The 12,712-nt window shown below is 33.9% G+C and overlaps 1 long non-coding RNA gene across 3 annotated transcripts in view; it reads left to right on the top strand.

Annotated features, from left to right (window-relative positions):
• The first annotated feature begins 1,651 nt into the window (after positions 1-1,651).
• The window catches only part of LOC149549244 (uncharacterized), a 105,356-nt gene continuing 94,295 nt past the window's right edge, over positions 1,652-12,712 (top strand). The window contains exons 1-2 of one of the 3 annotated variants that reach the window (XR_016354068.1): positions 1,652-1,866; positions 2,278-3,125. This is a non-coding gene — a long non-coding RNA (uncharacterized LOC149549244). The other 2 variants (XR_016354067.1, XR_016354066.1) reach the window with 2 other exon arrangements.

The raw sequence follows: 12,712 nt of genomic DNA, 5'->3' as shown, positions 1-12,712 counted from the left end.
AGTAATGCCAAAGGGGGAGATTATTGACCCTATGGCAAGACATATTGTCAACTAGTGATAAACCACTTAAGTTATCCTGAAAGGTCAATTAATACTACAACTGAGCTTTCTATCAAGGAATAGATTTCAGTGTAGTCCGGGTAGATATAGTGAACTAATAGAGCTCATAGTATAAATCGAGTTGTTTAGTATTATCAATAGGAAACAGACTTCGTATGTAAACCGAGTTCATAGAGTAAATTGAGCTCTCTATATTGCCCGAGTGATAATAGAAGATCAAAATCATTGTATCACTCGAGCATCAGTACTTGAGCTGACCTAAAGGTACATTTGCTTTTTGTGGAGATATCTATTGTGGGAGCTGACTTGATATATAGTTATTGTTTGAAGGATATATAAGAAAGATAAACCCATTTGTCTAAGCTCATGTAACATTGTAAGAGAAGAAGATCTGTGTTTATTTTGGAGACAAAAGACGAACATGGAGCATAATAACTAATCAAGCTACAAGGTAGTATAAAGAGCAAAGCAGAGACTCATCCATCACAGTTAGGTGATCGGATTATTCAAAGGATCTTATTTAACAAATCAAGTTGCATTGCAAAGATCATCTTGTTGATTCATCCTAAAAGGTGCATTAGTCAAATCCTCTAACCAGGTGGACTTAATAGTCTTATGCAAAGTCTCTTAACATAACAGATACTTCATTGTATTGTAAAATCCTTTTGCAAGGTGGACCTAGTAGTCCTTCATACTCCTAATAGAGTAGATCGCCATAAGTGATCAATTGTAAGCCTTAACATACCAATTTTATTACTGCAGTAGTGAAGCTTGTGGGTGTCATCCCCACCCCAGTTTTACCTTCTACTTGGAGGGTTTCTAGGTTACCATATCTTGTGTCAAAGTGTTATGGTGTTGATTTCTTTATTACTTTATGTTTATGCATGGTGGTAGATTAAATAATCTAAATCAATAATCTAAGTGAGAAAAGTTTTATTGGTTCTTGATACACCCCCTCTCTTAGTCACTTGCTTGTCATTACATTTCCAACAATTTTCATAACTCAACCACATGTCTTGGTTACTAATCACCACCTACAAATTGAGAAATTCTATAAATTAATTGATTCTTTTTATTTCAACCAATCAAATTTGAGTACTTTTCTTTTAAATTTTCATGTTTCATTTTTCTAATGTATATATATAATTTTAAAATTTTTTAAAATCAATAAAATGATTTTACTTCAATTTGATTGGCTCATTGATTTGTGGTGTTATAGGAATTGATTTGTGGTGTTATAGGAAGCATACCCTATTTTAAGGCATTTAGAAACACAAATATATCTAAAAATAAATAAATAATTAATTTAAGATTGAAGTAACTTTTAAAAATAGAATGATAATTTCTATAATCTTATAATTTTTTAATCTTTCATGTAAGATATGAAAATATTGATAAAATTATATTAAATACTACCAACAAATTAAAATTATTATTAAGTTTAATGTACTATTTGATTAAATTATATTAAATAATATCACTATGAAGAAACCTCACCCAATTTATATTACTTGCATTAGAGCGAGAGGAAATCAATAGATATAAAGTACAAAATATATATTAAACAAAATTATCATCCATAAAAAGACAATTTCTTAAAACACCTGAAGTTATCGTTTTCAATGAGAGAATAAAAATTACTAATTACTACGTCTCTCAAAAATATCTGAGAATGTTTAAATGCTTTCCTGCTTCGTCCAACGGGCAGGGGAAGTGGGAGACAGAGAGCGAAGAAAGCAACAGTGGAGCAGAGTCCAAGTTAGGGTTTTCACAGAGTAATGACATTTTTGAATCTTCTGTTAACAAGTAAGTGCTTTCTCTTCATATTTTTTTGTTTTCTCTTACATTCTACTCTTTTTTGAAAGCAAAATAAAACAGTTATCAATTAGGCACAAAAATAGAATCCATACAACAAGTGTAACAGTAAATTGAAACGGCATTAAGGCCAAGCCAAGGAAATGGGATGAATGTGGATAAGGATCGCAAAAGATACTTGTCTGGTCACCCAGTTGTCCGTACAAGATTTAACTAGCCTTTAAGTTTGAAAGCTCTTCAACCTGCAGAAGTTGCCGAAATCCAAGTAAAAGCTGGAAGAAGACTGGAAAGTTATCAGAGAAGAAGTGATAAATCTGCAAAAGCCTGTGGATATCTTACAGCAAACGATTAATATAAAGCAGAATACCCAACAACTAACATGGGCATGTTGCATATTGACAGGGAATGCAGAATGGGAGAACACGGTATACGTTAATGAATTACAAACAACACTAGAAACATTGAGATGAAGGAGAACATGTTCAAGAAACCCGTTAGATGACGCAAAGACTTCGAACAGATACCGAAAGATCAATCATATTTAGCAAAGATGTTTTATTAGAAATGCAGGTAATGTGACATGATAAAAAGAAAGGAGTACCAAGTTAGTAGATATAATCATCAGAGGGGTGAAATGTTATGGGTGAGGTGAATACACAAGCAATAATTTTTTGAAAGAACAGACTACAGAGTGGAAAAGGCCAATTCGATCAAAAAGCTTTATCAAGAAAATAAGGGAAGGAAGAAGAGAGTATGCATTCGAGTTACAATGATGAGCCACGAAGATAGGACGTGTACCAAGGATCAGGTTTTCTGCTTGTAGAGGTTCAGAATTCTATTTAGATCAATGCCTTAGTCAAATACAACTAGAAGACAGAAAGGGAGACTCGGAAGAAGTGAAGGCAGAAAATAAATGAAGGCAAAGGAGCACGGCTTAAATGATTTAATAGCCGACCTGGAGCAAATAGGGTTTTGGTTCTCCTAGGATCATCCAATATTGAAAAGATGGATCCGTAGAGTATTGAGGTTTTCGTTGAAGAAGAGGACGCCAATTTAGTTCCATAGATAAGAATATAAATAGTACTTAAAAAGATGAACAAGGTGTATAAAGTACTCATTAATTTGAAAAATATGTAGAAGCATATCCAGAATGATGCAATAGAAAACGACAAAGGATTTATGGAAATAACAATTTTAGCGAAAGAAAATTTACTTTAAGAGTAGAAATAAATGCAAATACTCATTCTATACGTGTGTGCATATATAATCACAATTGTGCAAAATGATAAAATGGTTAACATAGATAAATGATACTTTTGCTCACAAAGCTCAGCCTCACAAGACGTGTGATTTAGATTGGACCCCTACTTGTTTTTAAAGAAGGATGTTTTTTCAGTTTAACAAACAAAGTGGATAATAATAGTGAGGGATTTCAATGCAAGGATGACAAATAAGCTAGCCAAGCCAATATTGACATTAGCACAAATCTTTTATGGCTGGAGGAATAAGGAATTTTACAATAGACTAGACTCTCAAATGATTGAACAAATGATCACTACACATTTTGAAAGCTCTAAATCCTCTTGATTATTTGCAATGGGAGTACATTTCAAATGCTGGAAATTATCCTATTGAGCACATCAATTTTGACTTATCCTAATTATGATAAACAGTTCCATATTCATGTGGAAGCATCCAATTATGGTGGAAGCATCCAATTGTGCAACTGGGTATACTTTTGCGCAAGGAGTTAAAATGAGACCATCCATTGTATTTTGCTAGTAGATAATTTGTATTTCTAAAGCTGAAATGAGTTATGGCATGGCAAAGAGAAGCCTTGGTTGCACATGAAAATTCAGACACTGTTTGCTGGCAATTCCATTCTTTTTCTTTCTACATCTTTAGGTGTTGGTGGACTAAAATAAAAACCTATGACACTTCAATTGTAGTGACTTGGTAAGGACCTAAAAATCTATGTATTTTTTTGATCAGTTTTTTATTTTATTTTTATGTGGACCAATATTTCAAAAAGTAACGTTATTAACTTATTTCTAATCATTTGTCTTGAATTAATAGTGGCGAATCAATGAAGGGATTTAGTGACAACAATCCAAAATTTTGGTTATAGCATTTGTTGGGTTTTGTATCCATCTAAATGCTAAAGGTGTTGTTGAATATTTATCTAAAGGAAGTTTCTTGCCTAAAATTACTCTTGCAAAAAGGAGAAGGATCATTGTTTTAATTCAGGAGAACAATAAAAAGAAGTTCATGATATCTATTTACAGGAAAACCAATCAGGTGTAAAGTGCTTTATGGATGCAGAACTCATGAGATTCACTTGCCTAGTTTGTGGCGGTCAGTTGTCAAATCAATATTGTATAGAATTGGCAAATTCTCATGACACTTGTAAAAAGGTAAAGGTGACCAGTGAAGGAAAACAACCAGCCTTTCCAAACCACACCATGATAATAGTTGTTTAAAATATGGGAATTGAATTTTGTAGGGCCCTTTAAACATTTTTTAAGGAAAAGTCGATGTCAATTCTTGCAGCAGATACGAAAACTCTTACTAAGTGGATGTCATCTAGGACCTTATTAGATAAAACAGACAAGAGTACAATCTGGTTTATGCATGCACATGGTGTGTCAAGATTTCGTCATTGTAGTACCTTCTCAATGTCTAATACCCCCTTTTTAAGACTATTTGGACACTATGTGGGTTAGTGAGTGCAATTGCAGTTATATCACTTATGATAATGAATTCTGAACACAAATCAATGAAATTTGACTATGATGTTAACCACTAGAATTGTCGTTGCACCAAAAGATCAACTTGTTAATGCCTGATACAACCACTAGACTTAGAGAAGACACAAGAGACTGTTAAACCATGTTGCAAATCCATTGAGGGATGCTGACCCACTTCTAAGAATCCCCCTCCCAACGTTGCTGCAGTCTGCAAGGACTTGAACTTGTGACCAAGCGCTGATACCACTTTTTAACCACTAGAATTGTTGTTGCACCAAAAGATTGACCTGTTAATGCTTGATACAACTGCTAGACTCATAGAAGACACAAGAGGTTGTTCAACCATGTCGCAAATCCATCGAGGGATGCTGGCCCACTGCCAACATATGACTGGTAATTTCAAATGCTGTGATAATGGAAATGCACTAATATATTATAATGTAACAGTATGATGCAATGTACAAGTGACTGGTAATTCTAAATGCAATGATAATGGAAATGCAGAGATGAATGAACTATCCATTGTATTCCATTGCATTCCATTGTGGCAATTGGAATTATAGTCATATATAAACCATGTCACAAATCCATCGAGGGACTCTGCCCCAGTGCCAACATATAACTGGTAATTTCAAATGCTATGATAATGGAAATGCACTAATAAATTATAATGTAACAGTATGATGCAATGTAGAAGTGACTGGTAATTCTAAATCCAATGATAATGGAAATGCAGATATGAATGAACTATCCATTGTATTCCATTGTGGCAATTGGAATTAAAGTCGCACATATGTGACTTTAATTCCAACTGCCACAATGTGTGGCTTTAATTCCAATTGCCACAATGGAATACAATGGATAGTTCATATATATATATATATATATATATATATATATATATATGACTTTAATTCCAATTGCCACAATGGAATACAATGAATAGTTCATATATATATATATATATGTGACTTCAATTCCAATTGCCACAATGGAATACAATGGATAGTTCATATATATATATATATATGTGACTTTAATTCCAATTGCCACAATGGAATACAATGGATAGTTCATTCGTATACAACGACTGTTATATGTACTTGGGAGTTCAAACAATATAATTCAATATATGTGTAAACTGGCTGTCTCTATTTTAGTAATATAAAATATGCAAATTACTCTGTGAGTGGTCTCTGATGCAATTTGATGCGTGTTGTTAGTTACAAGATGACTAGTTGGCAGCAGAATGTCTTCTTTGATATTCCATTATGGATTATTTAATATTCAGTACTGCAGCCGTCTCTGATATATCAAATCTGTTGTATGCTCTTTACTAGCTGCTGTCTCTGATTTGCAATTATAATACTTGCACTTTGATGTAGGTTGCACTATTAACTGTCAATGCTCTGCTTGAGTGGAATCCACAGAGGGAGTTAGGTTTATAAAATCAGTTCTCAATAGCTGCCTTTGATAGCCGATTGAATTTGGTATATGTAAGTGTCGAAGAGGCATGATGAACAACTGCCAATGTTCATTATCATATATCTTCATTTGCTAATGGTAAAAAATACTATTTGTATGATTGTCATGAACTGCCACTTGTTAATGATTACTAATAGGATTTTATGGATAATCGTATGTCATTGCAATGAAACATAACAGCCAAGTATCGATGGAGAATGACTAACCATCGCTGAGAATTATCATTTACTCATAGTAATCATTTATGATTATTATGAGTAAGCATTTAGATTATTCACATTAATCATAAATTATTATTGTCATCAAACCATGGATCGACAGTGGCACCCGATCATTGGATAATATTGATGATGATGCCATTCTCACCAATTTTATGATATAGAGATATACGTGAACATAATGCTGCAGAGATGCATATCCAGACATGATAGAATGCTCGGGTATGTACTTGAGAATGTTGTAGCATGCATGTATATATATCAGTGATATGAAGACTACGGTATAATGGTATGGATGTGTTCATGTATGATGTGGATGCATGCATAGGTATGTGATGGCACATTATGAATGAATGCATTTATGGAAACACAAGTAGAATGCATGGTGTAATGATGACTAGCTACTATGCAAAATGCAGAAATATATACAAGACAAGGTATGCGTATTTTCCTTGCTCTTATTTATATTTTTGTTTATTGATCAAAATAATGGAATATCGCACAATGATGCTAAAATAATAGTCATAACTCACAATGATACAAATTTAGGTAAAAAAATTAGTTAAAATTCCTTCAGATACTATCATTTTGCATTCATATTGGTACACAGTGCACACGCTTAGTAGTTTTTATTCTTGGCATTTAGAATATATAGATCTCTAACTTGGCACTCACCATGCTTTAATGAGAATAAATGAAAATTCCAAATCTGCTTAGAGGGTCAAACACATCTTTTAATTTCTAGCTTACTGGTTCTGATTTAGGCTCATGTTCAGGTTTGACATTTGGTTTGTGGGTGTAGGCACAACGGTATATATACATATGCATAAATGTATGTACGTATTTGTTTGTGTGTGTATTTGCAGCACTAATTAAGTTCTAAATACACCTCTATAGTAATAGTTGAATAATGTAGAAAAATACATTACCACATTAATAGTCAAATATTAGTAATACTCAACTGTCAGGATATATATTTAACTAACTTCCAAAATAATAATGTCGAATGTCAACAATCAGCCATCATTGATCAAGTATCGTATTGGTCATTAAAATTATCATCCTTCTCCAGATTAGATGATCTATGTTGTGGACCAATAGTGCGTTTGACACTAGCATTAACACGAGTACTCTCTTGCTCACTAGTTGGCTCATAGTCATCATCAACATCAAGTGCAACAAGGTGGGAATGGAATCATTCATCTCAAGATGCTCAATATCCCACTTCTCTATCTCCCCTTTTTTGTAGGCACTTTCTTTGTGTGTAAGGAGCTGCATGTTTGAATGCACAAGCACCAAGTCCTCCGACTTTTTGTTGTCTATTGCACTTTATTGAGTGGACGGAGGAGTATGTGCTCCAATTCCTCTTAGATGAAGATGAACTTGCAAGCTATCATAACAAAATTAGAGAGAAATAAAACATAATGATTTATTTTTATAACACTTGCAATAAAATTTTGATTCCAAGGGATTGTAGGTGCAAGAATGATTCTCCATGGAAGTACCACCAACAATAAGCATCAACCATAAACATATCTCCAAAAGCATCAAGACCACGATTATTTGTGCTTCAAAAATCCATACACTCAGCTCTCATTGCATCCCACATGTCATTATCAATGAAGAGTCTACAAAATGCTGCCTTGTACTGTTGAGCAACTTTAGGATCTCTATTTAGGGGAACTCTTCTGCAACAAGAAGGAGTTGAGAAGTAAAATATTTGGCAGTGATCTCAAAGGGAAGAAGATGCATCACAATGGTCATTTTGTTCCATCTCTCTACCATGACTTGATGTAATTCTTTGAATTTTTCTCCGGGATCTTGCTCTTTTGCATTTATGATGATTTTGAACTTCTTAACCACGAGTCAATGCCATTATATATCTCATCCAATCAAGGTCCATCCATTAAGTATAACGGATCATGCTCAACATTGGCCAATTCAAACTAAGGAGATACTCAACACTTCCCACCAAATGTCATCGATGATCTTTTGCTTAACCTTGGCTGCTTGTATAATGCTTGATTGCTTCCATATTGTCCAATTAGGTCTGATTGCCATGTTAGATAGTGCCTCACATGTTAAGGAAATAGGATCAGATTGTAATACCTTTTTATTTTTGTTTTGTATATATATGCACCTTGATATGATGACTGACACTCTTACTAAAATCTCCTTATTGATATGACTGATTTATATTTTGCAGATTTGTACAAGTAAATTAGACTGTTAACTTGTAATTATATCTGAATGTTTATTGAACGTAAAATGCAAATAAATGAAAGATCACTGCAACTTGTAATAACACTGTTTTGTATGTCTGCGTGTTTCAAGTGCAGGGCAGATCTGAATATAAGTACATGCCAAAGAGGCATGTCCCATGTAGAGACATGGCCCATAATTCATAACACCACCGACTCATAACAAACTAATAAGTGTCGTTTCAATCACATCAAGGATCATTGTTGTAAAGCGATTTCCTTTCAAGGAATATGATCTAATGTGAATGTTATGAAATCATGTTAATATTATTAAATCGATAATGGCATTTTGCACACAGATTATAGTCATTGATTCAATCAGATCGATAATCAGATTGTTATAGTATTGATCAGTAAATAATATTGATTAATAATAATTAGATGATATTGACATAATACTATATATATGTGTGTGTGTGAATGATCTAATAATTATTAATCAGTGATAATAATGTTTAACTGGTAAACATAACAATCATCTCTTGATCAGACTAATCTGACCATCAAAAGTTGTCTCAATACAAGTTTGTTTGAGGCAGAATAGGTTTGAACAACCTATTTAAAAAACAACTTAAATTAAAACTTAAATAATTTTTTTTTACTAAAATAAAACATATCTATACCAAAATAAAACATATCTATATGTAGCTTACCTTTAGTAGCTTCGCTCTTGAGGCCTTTCTAAATGTCTTGCAACATATGGTGGTTGGTAATGAACTTTTGGATCTCTTTAGCATTAACATACACTTGTTTGATCCATTCAATTTGGTGCTAGTATTTTGCAACATTAGTTTGAGGGAGTGGATGGCACAAGGTGTCCCAAAATGTGTGAGTACACTCAACCAATAAGCCAACAACCCTACAATTTTTCACATTATGTATTATAACTTGCACACCATTTCAAGGGCGCACTTCCTCAACGACTTGGAAAATAATGTTAGCAATAAATGGACAGTCCTTCATGTGTCCTTTACAATTCACTGATTTCAGAAATGTTACCCCTTTAGAGGACACTACAATAACATTGATCAATGGATGATTGCTCGCATCTTTCCATCTATCAGAAATGGACACCCTTGTTTCGACTAATGCATTCCTTATGGGCTTCAAGGGGTCCTTGACATGTTTTACCCCTCTGTGTAATAATGTAGTACTCATCTTCTCATAATTTGGGCTCTTTTACCCCTTTGGACCCTCGTTAGTTGATCTCACCATATTTGCCAATATGATGAGTGAACAACATTGAATGCCAATCCATTAGCATAGACACATCTAGCTATGACTTGAATGACAATATCTCTAGATTCACTGTGAAATGTCATTTCCAATGGTCCCTTTGATATTTTATGTGTAGAGGTCACAAGTTGTTCTTTAGGTTTAGACAAGGATGACCCTCTATAGGTTGAACTGTGAAAGGCGATCAAGAGCCCTTCGATCATTTCTTAGTCTTTAGCAAAGGATGAGTCATAGCTTGTTTCCCCATCACTTGGTTTGATTTTTCTTTCTCTCTAATAAATGCCAAGACTTGTTCAACTACAAGTAAGCCTTTAGACCTTTTGGGGTGCCAAGACAATATTTGATGCTTTGTTGAGGGATAAAGTACATATGCGCTTTCACTTGATTATATGAGCTGTTATCTTCCTTTGCAATGACCACAAATCGAAGTGTACCCTCCACTGCTTGGAAGTTGTACCATTTCAACATATTTCTGAAGGGGAGTGTGAGTTGTTTCGAAGTGGAGTTGGGTCCTAGAGCTAGAAGAATTGGTCATTTTAATATCTATGAAAATAAGTTCTATAAATAACATGGGTAAGCAAAAGCCAAAGAGAATAAACTTCAAAATATATATGGAGAGTCCATTTGCAAAAAAAATGTAAAGAAAATAAAATTATAAAAACCAAAACTTCAAAAAACATACTTTTTAAAAGAAAATTTCCTCTACAATCTCTTTGAGAACAAGGCAACACTTGCAAATGCATGGTATAGAAAAATAGTCAGCTTGGAGAATTTAACAATCAATCTTCAACTCTCTTTGTGCAATTGCAAGCACACAATTAAGTTCAACAATTGAGCAAAATGTTTCTGTTTTTTATTCACAGTAGTAAAAATGAGAAGGTTTTCTTTCTAGATGTTTTGTATGGGCAAATCTAGGGTTGGGGGGTCGAATTGCACTCTTTGTGATAAAAATAGATTTTAACAAAGTTCAAAAAAATCCGAACTATGTTTGGGTTTGGCGTTTAGTGAATTTTGGAGACCAAATTCTCTTTGGGTCCACCTAAGTTCGGCTGGGCTAGATTCATAGACTAGGGCCGGTACCTTGTCTAGCCCCACAACTGTAATGTCCGCATTTTGGGACATTAGAGAAACTAAGCCTAATTAAAGTGACTTAATTGGAGCTAAAGGCAAATTATTTGAAGTCATTTTAATATTAAGAAAATAAGAGATCAAAAGGTGACGAAAGGGGAAGAAGACCAAGGACAAAAAGAGGAATTTGAAGAGTCGCCGGATTGAGGTTAAAGAAGGGAGAGGAGCTCATTTGCATCTTTGATTGGATATTGGTTTGGATTTATAGATTTCTTCTCTTGAAGAATTGGAAGCTTAACTTCAACCAACTTTGAGCAGGGAAATCCTCTAGCCAAAAGATAGTGGACGTGAACCCATTGTCTGTGGAGACATTGTATCAGGTGTCTCACTTGTTCTCAAACTTGTTTCTATTCTCCAATATGACTCCAAATAATCACCATTATCCATCAGCAAGATCACCTTTCCTTACCTAAACATTTGCTCTCTTTTTAGAAGATCAACAAGCCCCTTATTCGAACTAAAACAATCTGCTGTAGAATGGGCTTCCAAATTAATACAATCACACCCCAGATTTGAAAGGAAATCAGCAACACAATTGCCTTCCCGATATGTATGAGATATCGTACAAATGACAAAAGTATCCAAAAGTCTCCATATTTGGACAAAAATATATGTCAACTTATGATTAAAAGCTGTCCTCTTAATATGTCTTTCCTATGTTTAGGATTGGAGCTGAATGCTATTTACTAAAAGGTTTTTCTTGTGATACTCTATTTGGAAAGCATGTTGTAGTTGGTAGTTTTACTTGTACTGTTGAAAGTGAATGGAATACAATTTTCTGAGGCAGTTATTTGCTGATATGCCATTGGTTAAATCTGGAGATCTTTGCATGGATATTCTATTATAATTCTGTTTTTTTTTGGTGAGGAAATTGCTTAAAAAGTTAAATATCCTGATTGATATATTATAGTGGTATCAGAACAGTGTATCTTGGCAACTTGTGAGAATACATGGAAAACTATACATTGAAGTGTTAACAAATCTAGAGAATTAAGCTTTGTGTTTTGAAATTATATTATATTTTTGGGGAGTGGTGAAGATTAAGTCTGTGCATTAATGGTGGACGAATACTGGGAAATAATATTGAGGTGTCGCTATTGTTGAAGACTACTGCAAATAATAAAGATTATTTAGCTGATTGAAGTCAAAGTTAGGTTTCTTGAAAACATATGAATATTTGACTTTCAAAGCATTTAAAGTCATAAAATTGTGGGGAATTTCTTTTATGTTTCTCGTCCCTGAAAAATTATTACCGATACTGGATGCATACACTGCTACCTCTAGAAGCTTTGGAAAGTAGGGCATAGCTATGTTGGAGGGAGGACGAATTGAGGCTGCCGTAAGAGACATTTTCAAGCATATTTTATTTTGGTTGGTGAGGCTACTTGTCGTGGAAGTTTATTGTTGGCTCTTTGGTTACCACTTGAATAATTTTCCCTTGTTGCTGAAGAACTATTCTGATTAATAGAAAAATCGACTAAACTTAACGTGTCGTGAAACATTTTCATCAGACTCTTATTTTGACGAACTATAATTTCATTAGTCTTGCTTAAGTGTGGCGAACACATATTGTATGAGACTTGACACAACTTTGGGAAGAATGGTTTGTAATGGCAAGCGTTACCGAAGGATAACCAAAATTTTGGCAGGAATACCAATTTCTAGGATTTAGTTATGAATCAAACCAAGTGACAAATGGTTGTTTGCAGAAATTATCAGTGTTTGGAGAATTATTGGGTTTGACGTTAGCTTCAGAAGATTC

This window comes from Cupressus sempervirens, chromosome 7 (assembly GCF_028749045.1).
Source record: "Cupressus sempervirens isolate cs-2001-9-10 chromosome 7, ASM2874904v1, whole genome shotgun sequence".
NCBI classification, from domain to species: Eukaryota; Viridiplantae; Streptophyta; class Pinopsida; order Cupressales; family Cupressaceae; genus Cupressus; species Cupressus sempervirens.
The sequence above is the reverse complement of the archived record's forward strand: the minus strand, read 5'-3'. Positions and strand labels throughout refer to the sequence as shown.